The sequence below is a fragment of the Plecotus auritus genome (genome assembly GCF_963455305.1).
Source record: "Plecotus auritus genome assembly, chromosome: 1".
NCBI classification, from domain to species: Eukaryota; Metazoa; Chordata; class Mammalia; order Chiroptera; family Vespertilionidae; genus Plecotus; species Plecotus auritus.
Genome location: NC_137770.1, coordinates 225,084,091 through 225,103,398, shown reverse-complemented (window position 1 = coordinate 225,103,398; position 19,308 = coordinate 225,084,091). Strand labels below are relative to the sequence as shown.

The following is a 19,308-nucleotide window of genomic DNA, read 5'->3' as shown; positions in this document are numbered from 1 at the left end:
GTGTTAAGAAAAAAAATAGCCGACACCGGTTTGGCTCAGTGGATAGAGCGTCGGCCTGCGGACTGGGGGGTCCTGGGTTCGATTCCGGTCAAGGGCATGTACCTTGGTTGCGGGCACATCCCCAGTGGGGGGTATGCAGGAGGCAGCTGATCAATGTTTCTCTCTCATTGATGTTTCTAGCTCTCTATCCCTCTCCCTTCCTCTCTGTAAAATATCAATAAAATATATTTTTTTTAAAAAAAGAAAAAAAAAGAATGCTTTGTTTCTACGAGTGGGGCAAAAGTAGGTTTATAGTTGTGAATACACAAAACACTAGAGTTTATTTTTGTATTTTTTATTAATTATTGTAGTATTTTCCATGTGAATGACTGTAACTACGGAATTTAATCCTCAGAATTCCATAAGATACATGGTAGGGGTTCTTTGTTTTGTTTTTATTTTGACAGAAGGGAAGATGGAGACTCAGGTTCTAGAAGCTGCCCCAGGGCACACATTTGGTCAACACTGGGCAGCGCCGAATCCAGGGTTCTGATGGTGTGTATCGTGGGTGCCCTGGTAGCAAGTGAAGCCCTGCCCAGAAACTGGCACTGCCACCCCCTGGCACATGCAGATGCTGGCAGAGAGGAAATGTACATACACACTTTGAGGTCAGCAGATAGCTAAAAGGGGGGTCCCCTTCCCTGCTTACACTCCCACTGGAGCCGCCCCCAGAGCATGGGTCTGCTTTGATCCTACTCATGATATCAGCAAAAGTGAAACCTTTTTTCCTCTCTGAGGTAGACCGTAATGTTCTGGGAGGAAAAAAAGTAAGAAAAAAAAAAAAAAGAAAGAAAAGATTATATACCTTAAGTACTGAACCTAAAAATGAGTTTCAGATATTTTTTGAAATCTCAGAAAAAATAAACCAGCAAACATTTGGCTAAGCCCTAAATTTCCTTTCCATCAGATAACCCTAGAAGGCACACCCAGGATGGCAGGCTCATGGCCCTCCTCCGCCCCCTGATGCTCACTCAGCTTGGGGGCCCCCCTCCCTCCAGAGGGGATCCCAGTAACCCGTGTCCCAGAGCACAGCTCCCCACTCTCCGCTGCAGCCACCACAGGAGGGGAAGCGGGGAGAGGATGATGTGTTCCTCCCAGGACAGCAGGGACTGAGGGATGAGGTCAGAAGAGATTTCTGCCATGAAACTAGACAAACAGCAGTGCGGTTTTAAATTTCCATGTGTTTCTCACACAAAAAAGAAAGGGAGGAAGGAAGGAAGGAAGGAGGAAGGAAGGAAGGAAGAAAAGAAGGAAGGAAGGAAGGAAGGAAGGAAGGAAGGAAGGAAGGAAGGAAGGAAGGAAGGAAGGAAGGAAGAGAGTCAGATACTGCTAGTATGGTGGTCTAGCTGCGTGATGACTCTGGGGACGGCCGGGTTAGGAAGTCTGTCACTCTAACACTTCTGTGGCAGGTTTCATTTTGTGTTGCATTTCAGTCATGCCGTCAGGTTTGTGTAACTAACCGTCACGTGGGAGAGATTGGAGCATTTTCACGAGAACTTTCTCCTTGTTCTCTAATATCAACCAGATGGGGTGCCCTCAGACATCAGGAGGTGGTGCAGGGCCATGAGGTGGACTGGACCCACCTGGCTTCCCCGTCTGGTTGAGCAGTAGCTCTGTGACCCTGGGCGTTCTCTCTGCGACTCTCTTTCCTCACCTGTCGAATGAGGCGGATGAAAAACTAGACTTCTGGGGCCTCTTCCAGCTGCAGTGTTACATTATTCCATTTCTTTGAAACTCCCAGCAGTTCCATTTTGTTTCATTTCTTTCAAAGGAAAGGAGTGTTGTGTCTGGGTCTTTAGTCTGGCTCCGTGAAGGTGGCTACACCATCATCTGAAAAATATCACCTGTTTTAGCGCAGACATTTGTCATGATGATGATGGAAAAACACCTCTGCACCTGCATCGTACTGTGTACATGTACACTGTTGACGATTTGAATGAGTAGCAGAGTACAGTGAATTTAGTGGGAAACATCAGGACTTAGAAACTCTTCCCAAGTGTTCAGTATTGAAATCAGAATGGGATTAGGTTTACAAATGAGGCTTTCAGGGTGATCAAATCAATCCCTGGGCCTTTGGGTAAGGTGGTTGCTGGGAACTGCTGGATAGAGGGATGGATCTCTCCCCTGAGTTGTGTGGTACACTCCCATCACGTGTGCACTTACAACACATGCTACGCACCAGAACTGGTCAGTAATAGAGCTGGAAGGTTCAGAATCTGGAGTTGGAAACGTGGCTTTGAGACCTTGCTCGGTGCCATTTTCTGACTCGGTGACCTTAAGCAAGTTACTTAAGTTTCCTAATCCTAGATTTGCTTCTCTCTATATTGAATATCTCAGGATTCCTAGGAGGCTTAAAGGCGACGAAGCTTGTGAAATGTTCATCATGCGCCTGGTACATAATAAGCTCTCATTTAGTGGAACGAGGGCCCTGGCTGGTGTGGCTCAGTGGTAGAGCATAGGCCCGTGCACAGAGGGGTCCCAGGCTCAATTTCCAGTCAAGGGCACGTACCTGGGTTGCAGGTTCATGTGTGAGGCAGCCAGTGTGCCTCGGTGAGATGAATAATACTTTCTGAGCATCCCTGAAACAAAATAGCAATCGAAGGGAGCGCTGGAGTTATAGCGATGGCTATGAAGATGGATGGGCACACGATGCAGTGTGCAGGTGATGTTTCACCCAGTTGTACACTTGAAAGCTACCTGGTTTTGTGAACCACTGTCACCCCCAATTAGTTCAATATAAAAATAAATAAAATTGATACCCCCTAAGAAATTGAAGGGGAAAAAAGATGGGGATTCTCGAATGGGGCAATCCCATTCATTTCAGATTGAACTAAGTAAACTATTTCAAACCAAGGGAGATTTTAGACCCAGACTCCTTCAGTCTGTCATCAACTCCCAATTCTAACAGATAACTGTCAGCTTAATTTAGTGCCTGGCTGAATTCAGATGTGATAAGTGACTTTTTTTTTTTTAAACCAGGCCCTTCCTGTATAATAGGAAGTCGTGGGGAATTTGAGAGGCTTGCTGATGGTTAAATAGCTGGCATAAACCTCACATGTCCCTTGCTTGACTTGTGGTGGACATGTGATTTGGGTGATCCCTCCCCATTTAGGTAAAATGATGTTTCTTTATCCCCCCCTCATCCTGGACTTGTTTTGTTTACCATTTTTATTTTTATAACCAGCTGACCTTTTTCCTAAATAGGTCATTTTGTTACACAGCCAGTCAACTCAGTGTTCTGTAGAGTTTTGCCCAAGGAGGTTAAATGTATTTATATCTGGATGTGTCCATGTGTCAAACAGATATTTCGATCTGTATTCAAAGCTGTTGAGGTTGTAGCACACTATGACATTCCCTGCTCCATATAATAAAGTAGAAACAAATGCCCTTAACATATAACCGGACATTTTCAAAGGCTCAAGAGATGTAAAAATGAAGCTTTATTCTATAAGAAATAAAATCAGAAGCAAAAATAAATAGAGGATCTAATAAAAGAGTAATATGCAAATCTATGTATTAACACAGATTTATTATCTTACTAGAGGCCCGGTGCATGAAATATATAACCTCTTTTTATTAATGCAGTTAGATTCCATGTATACATGTAAATATTTAAATTCTCACTTAAGTCCTATAAAATACTGATTATATTTTAATGTATATAGTATATTTTTAGTATTTTAGGCATTAAATACTATTTTTGAATCAAAATAATATCTGCAAGATAACAAAGATATACAATGCAGAGTATCTGTTTTGGACATGACTTTTCTGCCATAACAGTTATACTATCAAAATATGTTGGAGCGTGTTTTTTGTAGAATTTGTAAGGTCAAATGAACCACAAAATACATCATCCAGCCGTCAGAGGCTTACATTGACATAAATTTCAACATGAAAACCAGACCAAAACAAACTACCACATTTCAAGCCCAAGTATACCTTTCCATGACGTGATTGTAAATTTTTCTACCCTCCATAAAAGTAGAGAGGCAAAGGGAAAAGAAGGAATATTTTGTGATGGTCATGAAAATACTGAGTAATTCTTTTTAAGAAAAGGTAAGACTTTGTTGTATTCTAATAGGGTGACTTGAGGTGAATTATATACACGAGTGAGATTAAATTGACCCTCCTCTGCACAATATCTGTGTATAGACACACAGAAGTATGAGACATGGAATTTACATCTGGGAGCTTACATACAGCTACTGACATTGACATCTGAAGAGTTAGAAAGCATCTAACAAACATAAAACATTTGTATTAATTTCCTATTGCTTCTATAACAAGTCACCACAATTAGTGACTTGTATTAACACAGATTTATTATCTTACTAGAGGCCCAGTGCATGAAATTCGTGCACGGGGGATGTGTCCCTCAGCCCAGCCTGCACCCTCTCCAATCTGGGACCCCTCAAGGGATGTCCGACTGCCCGTATAGGCCCAATCCTGGTAGGATCGGGCCTAAACGGGCAGTCGGACATCCCTCTCAAAACCCAGGACTGCTGGCTCCCAACTGCTCGCCTGCCTGCCTTCCTGATTGCCCCTAACCGCTTCTGCCTGCCAGCCTGATCACCCCCTAACCACTCCCCTGCCAGCCTGATTGATGCCTAACTGCTCCTCTGCCAGCCTGGTCACCCCTAACTGCCCTCTCCTGCTGGCCTTATTGCCCACAACTGCCCTCCCCTGCTGGCCATCTTGTGGTGGCCATCTTGTGTCCACATGGGGGCAGCCATCTTGTGTGTTGGAGTGATGGTCAATTTGCATATTACTCTTTTATTAGATAGGATAGAGGCCTGGCGCACGGGTGGGGGCCGGCTGGTTTGCCCTGAAGGGTGTCCCGGATCAGGGTGAGGGTTCCCTTGGGGCATGGGGTGGCCTGGGTGAGGGGCCTGTGGTGGTTTGCAGGCTGGCCACGCCCCCCGGTGACCCAAGCAGAGGCCCTGGTATCTGGGATTTATTTATCTTCTATAATTGAAACTTTGTAGCCTTTAGCAGAGGCCTGGGCCTGCCAGGAAGCTTGGCTTCCTCCATCGCTGGGGAAACCCAAGCCTCCTGCTCGCTCTGTGGCCACAGCCATCTTGGTTGGGTTAATTTGCATACTTGCTCCTGATTGGCTGGTGGTCATGGCTTGTGGGTGTGGTGGAGGTATAGTCAATTTGCATATTACTCTTTTATTAGATAGGATAGTTCTGTAGATCAGAAGACCGGATTCAGTTTCACTGGCCTGTATTCTTTCTGGAGACACAAGGGGAGAATCTGTTTCTTTGCTTTTTCCAGCTTCTGGAGTTGGCCTGCATTTCTTGGCTCATGGCCCCGTCTTTCCTCTTTAGAGCCAATAACAAGCGCCTTCCACATTTCCCTCTAGGACCTCTGCTTCCATGTCACATCCCCTCTCTGAGTCTGCTTTCAGTCACACTTCCTCCTTTCACTCTAACCCTTCTGCCTTCCTCTTCTAATGACCCTTATCATTATAGTGGGCCCTCCCAGATAATCCAGAATAATCTCCCCATCTCAAGATTCTTAATTTAGCTTCACATTCAGAGTCCCATTTGCCATGTTAGGTCACATTCACAGGTTCTCAGGGATTAGGATGTGGACATCTTTGGGACTCACTAATTAGGCTATCACACATTGGAGGCTTTAAGAAGAAAATGTCTTTGCAGCCTCAATTTTAAGATTCTTATAATAATGCCACAGTTTCCTCTTCTAAGTTTCATCTTCCACCAAACCTCTAAGTGCATCCTTTCACCACAGTCCTGTCCTTTCCCTCCTCTCTGCCTTTGTGAATGCTCTGGTATCCTGTTCACTTTTCGGAATCCTAGCCATCCTTCAAGGCCACTCTTCAAATGCTCTGCTCTCCTTTCAGTATTTTTAATGTTCCCAAAGGAGCCAGTACACTTTTTTGCAGGTGACAGGAACCCAGTTCAAACTCACTTAAGCAAGAACTGGAGACTTGATTAACTCAAGTAATTGAATTGTGTAAGGGAAAGGCACAGGTGGATCTGGCCTAGAAACAGCTAGGATCAGTGTCTTAGTCAGTGCAAGCTGCTATAACAAAATACCATGGACTGGATGGCTCAAACAACAAACATTTAATTCTCAATATTTCAGAGCCTCAGAAGTCCCAGATCAAAGTGCCAGGAGGTTTGGTTCCTAGAGAGAGCCTATTTCTTGGATTAGAGATGGATTCTTTCTTGCTGTATTCTCACATGGCAAAGAGAGAGGGGGCTCTGGTCGCTCCTTCTCTTCCTAGAAGGGCACTAATCCCATCATGGGATCACCTCCCAAAGACCCCTTTTCCAAATACCGTCACACTGGGGATTAGGGCTTAAACATATGGATTGGGGGGTGGGGGACGGGACACAAATATTCAGTCTCTCAGGAACTTGAACACCCTAAGGACTGTCTGCTTGTTTTTGCTTCTCTCTGTATGTCTACCAAATTCTCTCAGACCATCTTTTCTAACTTTGGCAAAAGTGGATGTGGACACAGGTTACTTCACATTTAAAATTCTATGGCTTTAACTAGATTTTGAAAAACTTCTGAGGGAAGGACTCCAATTGGCTTGGGTTAGGTCACCTGTCCAACCCTTAGCCAGATCACTATGGCCAGATGGTCCTGTATTGAAGCTGGAGAGCAGAAATGGGGAAAATAATCTTTTAACACACGAAAGAAAGGGGAAGAGTTTGGATAGAATAAATAACACTTGCTGTAGCAACCAATCTGGTGTGACGTCTTCTCAAACCCCATTATATTTTATTTCTTTTCAACTTAATGTATAACGTTGTTCATCACAACATCTTTATTTTTATCTTCTCTGTTCTTCTTTCATGGCATTGGTCATATATTATATGCCTCGGACCATTGCGCTAACATACTGAATCCTTAAAGGCATGCTTCTGTCTTTCTCATTTTCACCCCACCCCTCCCACCTAGCATCTAGAAATCTAGAACTGTGCAACGCTGATAGTAGATGTGTTTAATTGGGTTGAAAATAACACTATAGAAGAAGTGAGATCTTAAGGCAGCTTAAGGTTAATTAAAATAAGGACTAAATTTTCAGAGAAATCAAGTGTACTTCGGAGCTTGATAATTTGAGAATGTCATAGCTTGAGCTGGGGCTTAAAAGATGAGTAGAATTTAAATAGAAAAAGAAAGACAGATAGCAAAGATTATGAGTTGTTAAATTCATGCGGCCATACAGGAAATTTGGAGAAACAGATAACTGAATTCTAGACAGAATTGCCATAGACCTCCTTCTATGACTCTGTTGCTCTAATTCATAAATATTTCATGCTTACATTAATTAGAAATTGTCATTGCAAAAGCTGTTTTGCTGTATCGTGCAATGATTCATTTAACCAGTCATTCATTTCGTTAGTTATTGGGGGTTTGCTATGATTATTTTTGCATAGTGAGAACTGTCACTCATGCTAAGGAACCTACTAGTGCTTCAGTGGGGGAGGTAAAGAGCTGTGGGGAGAGAGTGCAGGGGATGAATTAGACTCGCAGGTGTCCTCAAACTACGGCCCGCGGGCCACATGCGGCCTGCGGAGGACATTTATCCGGCCCGCCGGGTGCCGCTGCCTGTCCTGCTTAGCAGCCGACTCGTCCCGGGCCTGCAGTGCACACAGGAATTTGTTTCATAGGTTTTTTTTTTTAAACTATAGTCCGGCCCTCCAACAGTCTGAGGGACAGTGAACTGGCCCCCTGTTTAAAAAGTTTGAGGACCCCTGAGTTAGAGGAAAGCAGTGCTGCCTCTGATGGTATCAATTCCAGTGAGGCTACAACTTTAAGAGTTCATAGGAACCTGTCAGTCAGGACAAAAGTAGTATCTTTAACCTCTAATGCAGACACCAGAGGGCCCGATATATTCTTTGCTATGCCTCTTCTCTTGGAAATGTAGTGCCCTTGAGGATGAGACCGTGGCCTTTGAATTGAAGACTTCACCCAAGGATGCATCTAGCCACAGTCTATAGATTTGCAGAAGTTAAAGGCTATAAATTTGGAGTAATAAATATCTTGAGACCAGAGTCCTGATCTACCTCTTGGTCTTAATGTGTTTGTTTTTTAAACCAAAGATTTGAGGCCCTATCATATTCCAGGAATTCATATTAATTAGTATTATAACATAATTAAAAACAATAATTGATAAAGTTAAAAGAATTAATAAGAAACAGGTTCTTCCCACAAGGACCTCATGTTGTATGAGGGAGAGAAACACAGAAATAGAAAATAATTGCATGCGTTGAGAATTGTAAAAGTTATTTGACCCATGTTAGGAGACCACTGTGTGGCTAACTCTGATCCTGATTCCTCAAACACTGTCTCCTCTTCTTAATCTGCTTCCACCCCTCCCTGCTCCCAGGGCCTGTCTTATTTCCTACAGGAGTCCTCCATATAAAGAAAATAACATTGTATTTAAAAAAAAAACACACATTTCCATATACTCCTTCTCAACCAGAAACATCTGAACTACCTCTCACCACCTGTGGGGTGAAGTCTGAACTCAAGAGCCTGATTTGCCAAAACTTCCATAATTGGACATCATGCTACCAGCTGCTGATTTCTTCCTGTACCTACCCTCGCATATTCCCATGTTTCAGTTTTAAGGTCTGCCTCCTGCAGGAAGCTGTCCTGAGTGAACTCCTAGGGAAATTAATGCTTAAGTAGTGATTTGTAATCGGAGACCTTTCACGTTATTGCTTCCATTATCTAATGTCTATGCCTTGCTTCCTAAATTCATTGTTAACTAATAAAGAAATAACTGTTCTATTCCTCTCTTGATTCTGAGCACCTTGGACAGTGCCTGGCCAGCAGGGCACCCGGTAAATACGCAGTATCACAATACGTACATCGCTTGAATGTTGCAATTACAAATGTAGATTGACATATGGTACTTTTATTCAGTAAGATCACTCATTGGCATTAGTAATATCCTGCAATTTCTAAGATCTTTTAGAAAGGGCTACTTGGTAATATTTAGGGGAAACAGACTGTTGGCCTGAGAAAGTCGGTTTTTAAGAAAATTATTCAAGAGCCATGTGCATGATGGGTTGATGAAGTGAAGGAGACTGGAGGCGGGTAGACAAGGCATGTGCAGGAATCAAGCTTGAGAGACAAGGGAGTGTCTGGGCTATGATTCTCCCAAACACCTAGCTTTGCTCATCAGTATCCATCGTTATTTAAATGTTGTTCATTTGACAAATAGAAATAAATCATCAGGCTTTATTTCCATGAATAGATGAAAGAAGAGTCCCTTTTTAGCCAAGTAAGGTCAGTTAGAGTGAATTCCTGATTTGCCAAAGCAATGACTTTTAAGCCCAGTCTTTGAAGAATTCCTTTGCCATTAAGAGTTTTATTTTATTAGTATTACGTAGATGTGTGTATTGATGTTTTTATAGAAATTAAATATAATGGCTTGTACCTTTGGCTAGAGGAAAGAACACATAATGGAATTGCAATCACAAATAAGATTTTTTAAGTCAACAATTTTATTATCCCTCACATTATTTCATAGAAAAGAGAATGTGGCAATGGGTCAGGGTGGAACGGAAAATAAGATGCCGGTTTGGACATGTTGCTCTGTTTCCATCGGGGAGCAGGCTCTCCCCCGAGGTCCTGCTCAGCAGCTGCCCTTGTCGGATGCTCCTTTGCAGATGCAGCCCTGGGAGGCGGCAGGAGCAGCAACTCTTCTTGCAGGAGGTGCATTTGCAGTCTTTGCATTTGCAGGAGGCGGCACAGGTGTAGGGTCCACCAGCTGGGCAGGAACATTTGGGATCCATTTTGATCAGATGTGAGGCAGGAGGTCTAAAGCTGGTCATGCTGGCCCAGCCGGTGTGGCTCAGTTGGTTGAGCATTAACCTATGCACCAAGAGGCGGCTGGTTCCATTCCAGTCAGGGCACATGCCTGGGTTGCAGGCTCCATCCCCAGTAGGGGATGTGCAGGAGGCAGCCAACTGATGTTTCTCATCAAAGTTCCTCTCTTTCTAAAAAAATAAAATAAAAATCAATAAAAACATTTAAAGCTGGTCAGGCTGGACCCACTATTGTGGCGCCTCTAGGCTCCATGTGCACCACATGGGCTGCACCTGATCACACGGAGGGATTTGTGTGCCTGTTATGTGGCACATGGTATCCCGTCCTCCAGGCCCAAACCTCCATAATTCTCAACTGAAAACGGAGATGCCAGCCTGGCCGGTGTGGCTCAGTGGTTGAGCATTGACCTAGGAACCAGGAGGTCACAGTTCAATTCCCTGTCAGGGCATATACTCAGGCTTCAGCTAGATCCCCAGTGGGGGGCGTGCAGGAGGCAGCCAATCAGTGATTCTCATCATTGATGTTTCTATCTCTCTCCCCCTCTCCCTTCCTTTCTGAAATTGATAAAAATATATTTAAAAAAGATGAAAATGGAAATTCTAGTCACGATTTGGTTTGATTGAGGACATGCAGATTCTTGTCTCTATTCATGCTACTCTCAATAGTTGTTATACTATTAATTAGGGAGAGTGTGTGCCATGCAAAACTGATGTCTAAAACATTAAAGTAAAAAGGAGAAGGTTAATCCACAATTTTTCCTACTAATTCTTTTGTGAGCAATGAAATGCATAGATCCCCAGTGCACACTGGATGAGTTTTGACAACATACCAACCTAATGAAGCCATGGAACACTTCCATTAGCCCATTCCTGTGTTCCCCACCCTACCTATCCATCTCCGCCCTACACAAGCACCCTTCTTCTGATTTCCATCACCAGTTTCATCTTTGAACTTCATTCCAATGGAATCATACAATAAGTACTCTTTCATCTGGGTTCTGTCATTTAGCAGAAGGCTTTGGAGATTCACCAGTAATTCTTTTGTAAATTCCTTAGCATTTTCTAGATACACAATCATGTCATCTGGAAATAAAAAGTTACATTTCTTTTTGTTTAGGTCTTTATACATTTCATGTCTATTTCTTGCCCTATTGCACTAGCTTATTGTACTCCAGGATTAGTGCTTGAACACAAGTGATAAGAGCAGATATTTTTTCCTTGTTCCCAGTCTTAAGGAGAAAGTGTTCAATGTTTCACTGTAAAGTATGTTGTTAGCCTTTGTTTTCTTTTGCAAGGTTCCAGTTCATTTCTAATTTTCTGAGGGCTTTTATTATGAATGGGTTTGAATTTTATCAAAGGCTTTTTTGCATCCTTTGAAGTGATCATATAGGTTTTTTCTTTTTAATTATGTTATTCTGGCAAATTACATTGTTTTCAAATATTGAACCTGGGATAAACCTAACTTGGTCATGATGCATTACCATTTTATATAGGAAGTCCCCCCAAAATGTGTGCATACACTTTGAATAATTATAAAGCCAGTGTTTACCATTTCATTTTTATAATTGAGCTATCAGCTATTAAAGTGTGTATATATTTTGGGGGGCACCCTGTATATTGATGAATTTGATTTGCTCAAATTTTTTATGTTTTCATTGATTACTTTTGGAGAGAGAATGGGAGATAAAGGGAGGGAATGAGAGAGATGAGAGTGAGAGTGAGAGAGAGAGAGAGAGAGAGAGAGAGAGAGAGAGACATCGATTCGTTGCCTCCCATATGTATGCACCTTGACCATTGGGGAACCAACCCCCATCCTAGGTATGTGCTCTGACTGGGGAATCAAACCAGGGACCTTTTAGTGCATTGGAGGATGCTCAACCAACTGAGCCACACTGGCTAGGGCGATTTGCTCATATTTTAAAGACCTTCATTCAGTCTGTGCTCATGAAGGGTATTTATCTGTGGTTTTCTTTTCTTGCCTGCTTTGAGTATCAGTACTGCTGGTTTCATGAATTGAGTTGAGAATTGTTACCACCACCTCCATTTCTAAAATAGTTTGTGTAAGATCAATATTATTTCTTCATTAAATGATTGAAAGGATATACCAATGTACATGGCCAGTGTTTTCTTTGAGGGAACATTTCATAATTCAGTTTTTAAAATAGATACAGATTTTCTGTTTTATCTTGCATCAATTCTGGTAGATTGAGGTTTTCAAGGAATTTGTCTATTTCATTGAAGTTAATGAATTTATTAGCATAAAGTTGTGTGTATTGTTTCTGTTATTTTATTGATAACTGTAGGATAACCTCCTATTCCTGATTCTGATAATTTGTATTTCCTATCCTTTTTTCTTAATAACTCTAGTATTAATCATTTTCATATTATTAATCTCATTAGGCAGACATCTTTTGACTTTGTTAATTTTCTGTTTGCTTTCCATTTTATTGCATTCTGCTCTTCCTGTACTCTACTTATTTGGGGTTTAATTTACCCTTTTTCTATCATCTTACAGAAAAACTTAAATTACTGATTTTAAGCCACTCTTCTTTTCTGATATAAGCATTTGAGGTAAAGCATGATCTGTCCTGGGGAATGCTCCACCTAAGCTTGAAGAGAATGTGTAGTCTGCAAACATTGGGTGAAGTGTTCCATAAATGTCCAATTGAGTTTGTTGCTAGTGTTTAATATCCTTAATACTGTTCTGCCCTGTGGTTCTATCAATTATTGAAATCCCCAACTAATATTGTGTGTTTTCCTTCTGTCAGTTCTTGCTCTGTTGTTAGGAACATATATTTATTATTGCTAAATCCTCCCAGGGTATTGACCCTTTTATTTAAAACATCTCACTTTTTATCTAATAACTAGAGGCCCAGTGCACAAATCTGCACACCCATGGGGTCCCTCAGCTTGACCTGTGCCCTCTTGCAATCCGGGACCCCTCGGGGACATTAGACTGCCGGTTTCAAGGATCGAGCCAAAACCGGCAGTCCAGTGTCCCCCGAGGGATGTAGCAGGCGGCTGGGGAGGAGCCTGAGCTGGGGCTAGGTGCCACTCCTGCTCATCCCAGCCCCACTGTGCCTGCCACTGCCGCTGCTCAGTAGTGCTGCCTGGGAGGCGGGAGAGGATCACGCCTCTGCAGCTGTGCTCGCTTCACTGCAGCTGCTCTCACTCAGCCGGCTTCTGACTGAGCTGCGCTCCTGCTGTGGGAGTGCACTGACCACCAGGGGGCAGCTCCTGCATTGAGCATCTGCCCCCTAGTGGTCAGTGCGCATCATAGCGACCGGTCGACTGGTCATTCTGTCATTTGGTTTCTTAGGCTTTTAGAGATAGATAGATAGATAGATAGATAGATAGATAGATAGATAGATGATAGATAGATAGATAGATAGCTTCTGTCATGGAGTCTGTTTTTCCTGATGTTACTCTAGCTCTCTCATTGCTGTTTGCATTCATATCTGTTTCTACACTTTCACTTTCAGCTTAGTTATATCCTTGAAACTACAGTGTATCTCTTGTAGGTAGCATGTATGTGGTCTTGCTTTGATCAATCAAGTCTGGTAACTGCTGCCTTTTGATTAGAGTTTTTAGACCATTCACATATAATATAATAATATAATTGGATTTAATATAGTTCATCTTTCCTATGTTGCTATTTGTTTTCTGTGTGCCTCCTGTCTTTTTTGTTCCTGTTTCTCCTTGACTGCCTTCTTTTGTCTTAAGTAAACATTTTAATTCCCCTATTGATTTTTAAACTATATTGTAAAAATTATTTTCTTAGTGGTTCTAGGAATCATAACATGCCTCTTTTTTTTTTTTTACAATCTCCTTCAGATTAACACTAATTTAATTCTAGTAAAACGTACAGAATGCCTTCATTACCTTCCCCGTTGGTATTAATATTGTCATGTATAGTAACATCTATTTAAGTAATAAGCCCAATAAAATAGTCTTATGAGTATTGCTTTATATAAATTATGTCTTTTAAAGAACTTAGATGGGAAATGAGAAAAATATATGCTAGTAGAGTACTCTGTATTAACACATATCTAATGTTCTGCATTTTACTCAGTGGATTGAGTCACCATCTAAAATCAGTTCCTTTTAGCCTAAAGGACTGTCTTTAGCATTTCTTACAAGGCAGGTCTACTAGCAACAGATTCTCTCAGTCTTTATGAATTTTGCTTCCATTTTTTGAAGGATAGTTTTTGTGGATATAGAACTTTTGGTTAACAGGGTTTTAAATTTTTTTTCAGCATTTTGATTTTGTCATTCCCCTGCCTTCTAACCTTTATTGTTCCTGATGGGAAGTCAGCCAAGAATTGTATTGAACCTCTGCTGTATGGGGTGACCTGTAGTCAGGATTTTCTGTCCTTGGCTTTACGTAAATTTACTATGATGTGTCCAGGTATGAATCTCTTTATATGTATCTGATTTGCATTTCATTGAGTGTTGTGGATGCATAAATTAAAACTCTTCTTCCAATTTGGGAAGTTTTGTCCATTATTTCTTGAAGAATTTTTCTGCCCTTGCCTTCTTCTCTCCCGAGACTGTTCTATATGTTGGCATGCTTGATGTGTCCCATGTTCTCTAAAGCTCTTCATTTATCTTTATTGCCAGCTCTTCAGATTGGGTTATTTCTATTGCACCAGCTTCAACTTCACTGATTCTTTTTTTTTTCCATTTCAAATCTGATTTTGCACTTTCTAGTGAATTTTTATTTGTTATTGTACTTTTCAACTCCATAATTCTTCTTTATAATTTCTCCTTTTTGATGATGCATTCATTGTGGTCATACTTTTCTGTAATTTATTAAAAATCGTTTCCTTTACTTCTTTGAACATAATCATAACATGCACTGGGAATGGGTATTATCCACCATTCCAAATCAAATGAGCCCCTTTACCGGCAGCAGAGAAAATGCCAACCCCGTGGCCTGGCCTGGCCCTGGCTTTCCCTTTCCTGGCAGAACCTCCATGTCAGCTTTGCTATCAGCAGCAATTGTGAGACACCCATAATTTAAGTATCATTTTTCTTCAAATATACCACTAGAAATTGACAAAATATGGTTATATTCATTGGAAAAAAAAAAAAAAGCACTAAAATGAACCCTGAAATTCATGATGGCCTTTGTAAGGGTTTTGATCATTCTGCCATTCCCTGAACCTTCATGAGAGCCAGCACTCCCTTCCTAGGCCATTTATCAGTGTAGTTCAGCTTACTCAGCCTCCCCCCTGCACCCCAGTACAGATCTTCTGACTGTTACTGTCAGCTCTGTCAAAACATTAGGATGAGGCACTTTTGTATAACACCAGAAAGGAAGAGAGAATGCAGAAGAAATGAAAATAAGAGAGAGAAATTGTATATCAAACCATACTTTTAAATCGGAAAGATGTAGAATTCACTACTAGACTTTTCTGGGTTTTAGGTCTTTGTGTCAAGAAGCTTTATTATCCATCTGCTTTCCTTTTGAATGCCAGTCCCTTTCGAAGCCAAACTAAACAGAAATGGAACAAAAACTTTTGTGGAAAATCCTCCTCACCAGATGGAGGCGTTGATTTACAAACAACAAAAAGAGTTGTGTGACAATAAGACGACACCTGCAGGAGAAAAAAACTAACATAGTAATTTGCTGTTCATTTTCATACTTCATAGTGAAACCTCCAGAAATAAAATGTAGAAACAGAAGTTCACTATGAATGAATATTAGTTTCTTATTCCCCAAAGTGTTTTAAAGTTGCTTTAACATCTGTACTCGATTGCAGGAAATACACAGTGAGAACTAGAAGCATCTATATTATATCTGCATTATCTCAAAAATGATTTTATTTTACATTGTATTTCCTAGTAATGACATATTTGTAAGTGCATTTAAAACTCCTATTCACTTATTTACTGAAAAAAAAATCAGGTAAGAGCAGTTTCATTGGAAAAATTTACTGCTTTACCCTTAGATTGTGTTATCACCTATGACTAAATGTAAACATGGACATCAGAATATAATGAAATGAAATGATGCCTCTAAAAAGTACCAAACAAAACCAAAAATAAAAACAAGAAATAGAAAATGATCTATAAGTTATGGCAGAGATCTTTTCTCTTAAAATACCATTAAGTCCCTGAAGGAGAAGAATGAATACAGGAGCCTTTATCATTTCAGAATTCATGAAGAAATTTATAGGAACACTGGGGAGCAGGGAGGGGAAAGCATTTGGGTCCCATTAGACAAAAAAGAGGAAAAGTAGTTGCTGACTGGCTGCCTAGCCCGAGGAAACGTGACAATTGTTTTATGGTCCCACTTTTTATATCTGGAGTACTGTACCAGAGTTCCAGCAGGAAACATGGCACTTTCAAACTGGATTATTTCTACAGGGTTTAACAAGGGGACTTTCAACAAAGCTGGGAGCAAAGTGGAGAGAAATTACAAGGGATAATGCAGCACCCTGGTGCCTGTAATAATAGAGCTGTTACCACCCCAGGTACGAAGAACCCAGAATAAAGCACATTTACAGTCATATAGCGAAGGCCCTTCTGAGGGGACCTACGGGTCAGGCCCTGGTGGAATACAAACCCTAACTTCTCTTTCCTTTCATTCTCTGACCTCATGCTGTGGATCCCAGTGTCCACACATCACAGGAAGCTGGAGGATGGGGGTGGGGATGGGGGCTTGGATATGCCTATTTTCTACAGATCAGCCTCCTGCTAGGGGAGAAACCAGGTGGAGAAGGGTGGGGAATGCATTTGGAGGGGCAAATGGAAGGAAGTTGACCCATTTGCTTGCTATTTAGGATGCCACTCTTATGGAACCTACAGGTCAGTGGAAAGATTTGGGCAAGAACGGAAAGGAGGAAAGACTTGTATGCATGAATATAAGCCTAACCAATGGACATGAACACCAGGGGGGTGAGGGCATGAGGGGGGGGGGGGGTTAGGGGTTAATGGAGGGATAAGGACACATATGTAATACCTTAATCAATAAAGAAATTAAAAAACAAAAGACAACAAAGTTAAATATGAACACCAATGAGAAAAGCATGCATGGCGATTACAGGACTCTGATCCAACGTTTTTAATGACGGATTTCCCTCCCATTTCATGGGGCAGTCTGTGGCCCCCCTCTCTTTTGAACCACACCAAGTATTTCTGGGACCAGCTGAGGAGTTTAGTAGAATTCTATGTGTTTTTTTGTTTTGTTTTTGTTTTTTTAAAGCTACTGTGTGCCAGACATTTTGTTAAAAGTGGTCTGGACAAAAGGGGGCTGTTCACCTGTATGCATCAAAGCCCAGTCAAATGAAAACAGGAGTTTGCAGCAAAGTGATGGTTTATTCGTTGATGAAATGGCTCCGAGCCTGGAGTCACTGGTGAGCTAAAGCATAAAGACCTGGCTCCCCAATGGCTTCTAGGGGATGAGTTACGTAGAGGGGAAAAACCATTAATCATGGGGGCTAAAGGACTTGTGGTCCTGGGCTGTACTGATCGGTTGGGGTCAGGGCAGGGAGTAGTGGATCATTGTATCAAGTCCTGACATTAACCATGGCGTTGTTCTGTCTGATTTCTTAAGGCTGTGGTCTATAGTGTCTTCCACTTTCAGGGGCCTGGGGCTGAAACGCAACTGAAGTCAAGATGTTATCTTAGCTGGACCAAAACTGTCTCTATGGGCAACTGATCTGAGGCTTTGTTCTTAAGACAGTTTAATGCCAACCAGAATCTGATGTCCTAAGGGCTTAATGATTAAGGAAGGGAATGGACGGACAGAAAGGACAACAGGTCATGTTAAAGAAATGGAGTTTCTGTGTGGTTATAAAAGTTGATAATATAAAGTGGGTAAATTCCAGCCCTCAAGGGCCTGATAGGATGAGAGGGAGAGAGGACATCTTTAAACAATGTCTGGAGGACCTGTGCATGGATACTAGAGCAGACGGCAGGGGGCGGGGGTGACGGGGACCCATCTCTCCTCTGAAGTGCTCTATGTGTATTAAGTCATTCTTCATCTGGCTGACCCAGTGGGGTTCATTCTGTTATCATTCCAGTATTCCCATTTTACATGGGAGAAAACTGAAGCACAGAAAGTTTAAATAACATGGCCAAGGTCACATAGTGAGCAAGAAATAAAGGTGGGATTTCAGCTAGGTAGTGTTGCTCTAGCTCCTCTCCCATTCTAACCATTCCAGACCCCTCCTACCCACTTTTCAACTCTGAAAGTTAAGAAAGAAAAAGAGGAAGAGTGATGGGAAGAAGTATTTTTAGTGATAATAGCTGTCATTTAATGAGGAACTTATGTGTTCCCCTCATTGTGTTAACCACTTTAACTTTTTTCAGACCTTCTAGTGCTAAATAATAAATTAATGTTTATTTAATCTTACCAAACCACCTCTACTATAAAGAAGTTAAAAGCATGCCATAATGATTCAAGTCTCACACCAAGTCTCTATGAATACTTTGCAATGGGTACATTACACCTATCAGATGTGATCATATAATGAGATTCATCACTGCTGAAAATAGAATAATAAAGTAGTTAACACCAATATAAACACTTTTATTTTCTTATATATTTTTCCTCTGTTCTATTATCTAATATTTTAGTCATCATGGTTCATATTAAAATATTGTTATTTTAAACTAATTTGTGGCTGTAAAAATCCTAGTTTAACTTAAACTCTCTCCTTTACACAATAACACCCTAGTAGCTAAAATCAAAGTAGCCTGGGTATTTCTATTTTGTTGGTTCATTTATTTTGCTTTTAGATTCCACATCTAAGTAAAATCATATGGTATTTCTCTCATTTCACTTAGCATAATATCCTCTAGGTCCATCCATGCTGTTGCAAATGGTAAGATTTAATTCTTTTTTAATGGCCAAGTAATATTCCATTGTATTTATGTACCACAGCTTTTTTATCCACTTGTCTGTTGATGGGCACCTGGGTTGTTTCCATATCTTGGCTATTGTCAGTAATGCTGCAGTGAACGTAGGGGTGCATATATTCTTTTGAATTAATGTTTTGGGTTTCTTCAGATGTATATCTAGAAGTGGGATCGCGGAGGGGCGGGAGGTGCTGGGTGAAAAAGGTGAAGGGATTAAGTACAAATTGGGAGTTATGAAATAGTCATGAGGATGTAGTAGGTGTACCGGTTAATAATGCAGATTTTTTTCAATAGATGCAGTTACACATATGTTGATATATATGCGATTTGATATGTATGCTATTTTGTTGTATTGAAAACAAGCTTCAAAACTTCATATGTCAAATTTGCTGAAGGTGTTAACATCATAGATATTTTTACGCTTAAAAATATCTAATTTCGTGCCAAAAAAAAGAGCATTTGCGGGAAGTTTTAATTCATTATTTTATTTTAAAGAAAAGTGTTGCTGAAAGTTAATGTATACTTCGGGAAGCTTATGGTGAACATGCTCCATCTCAAGATACTTGTGAACGCGATTTAA

The 19,308-nt window shown here is 41.1% G+C and overlaps 1 protein-coding gene and 1 pseudogene across 2 annotated transcripts in view; one reads left to right on the top strand and one right to left on the bottom strand.

Moving 5' to 3' along the window:
• NWD2 (NACHT and WD repeat domain containing 2) overlaps positions 1-19,308 on the top strand; it is a 149,998-nt gene that overhangs the window by 13,174 nt on the left and 117,516 nt on the right. The gene's annotated exons all lie outside the window — the stretch shown is intronic.
• Positions 9,668-9,827, bottom strand: LOC308252834 (metallothionein 1H-like protein 1; annotated as a pseudogene). Its single transcript has one exon. The product of its transcript is annotated as a metallothionein 1H-like protein 1 (transcript).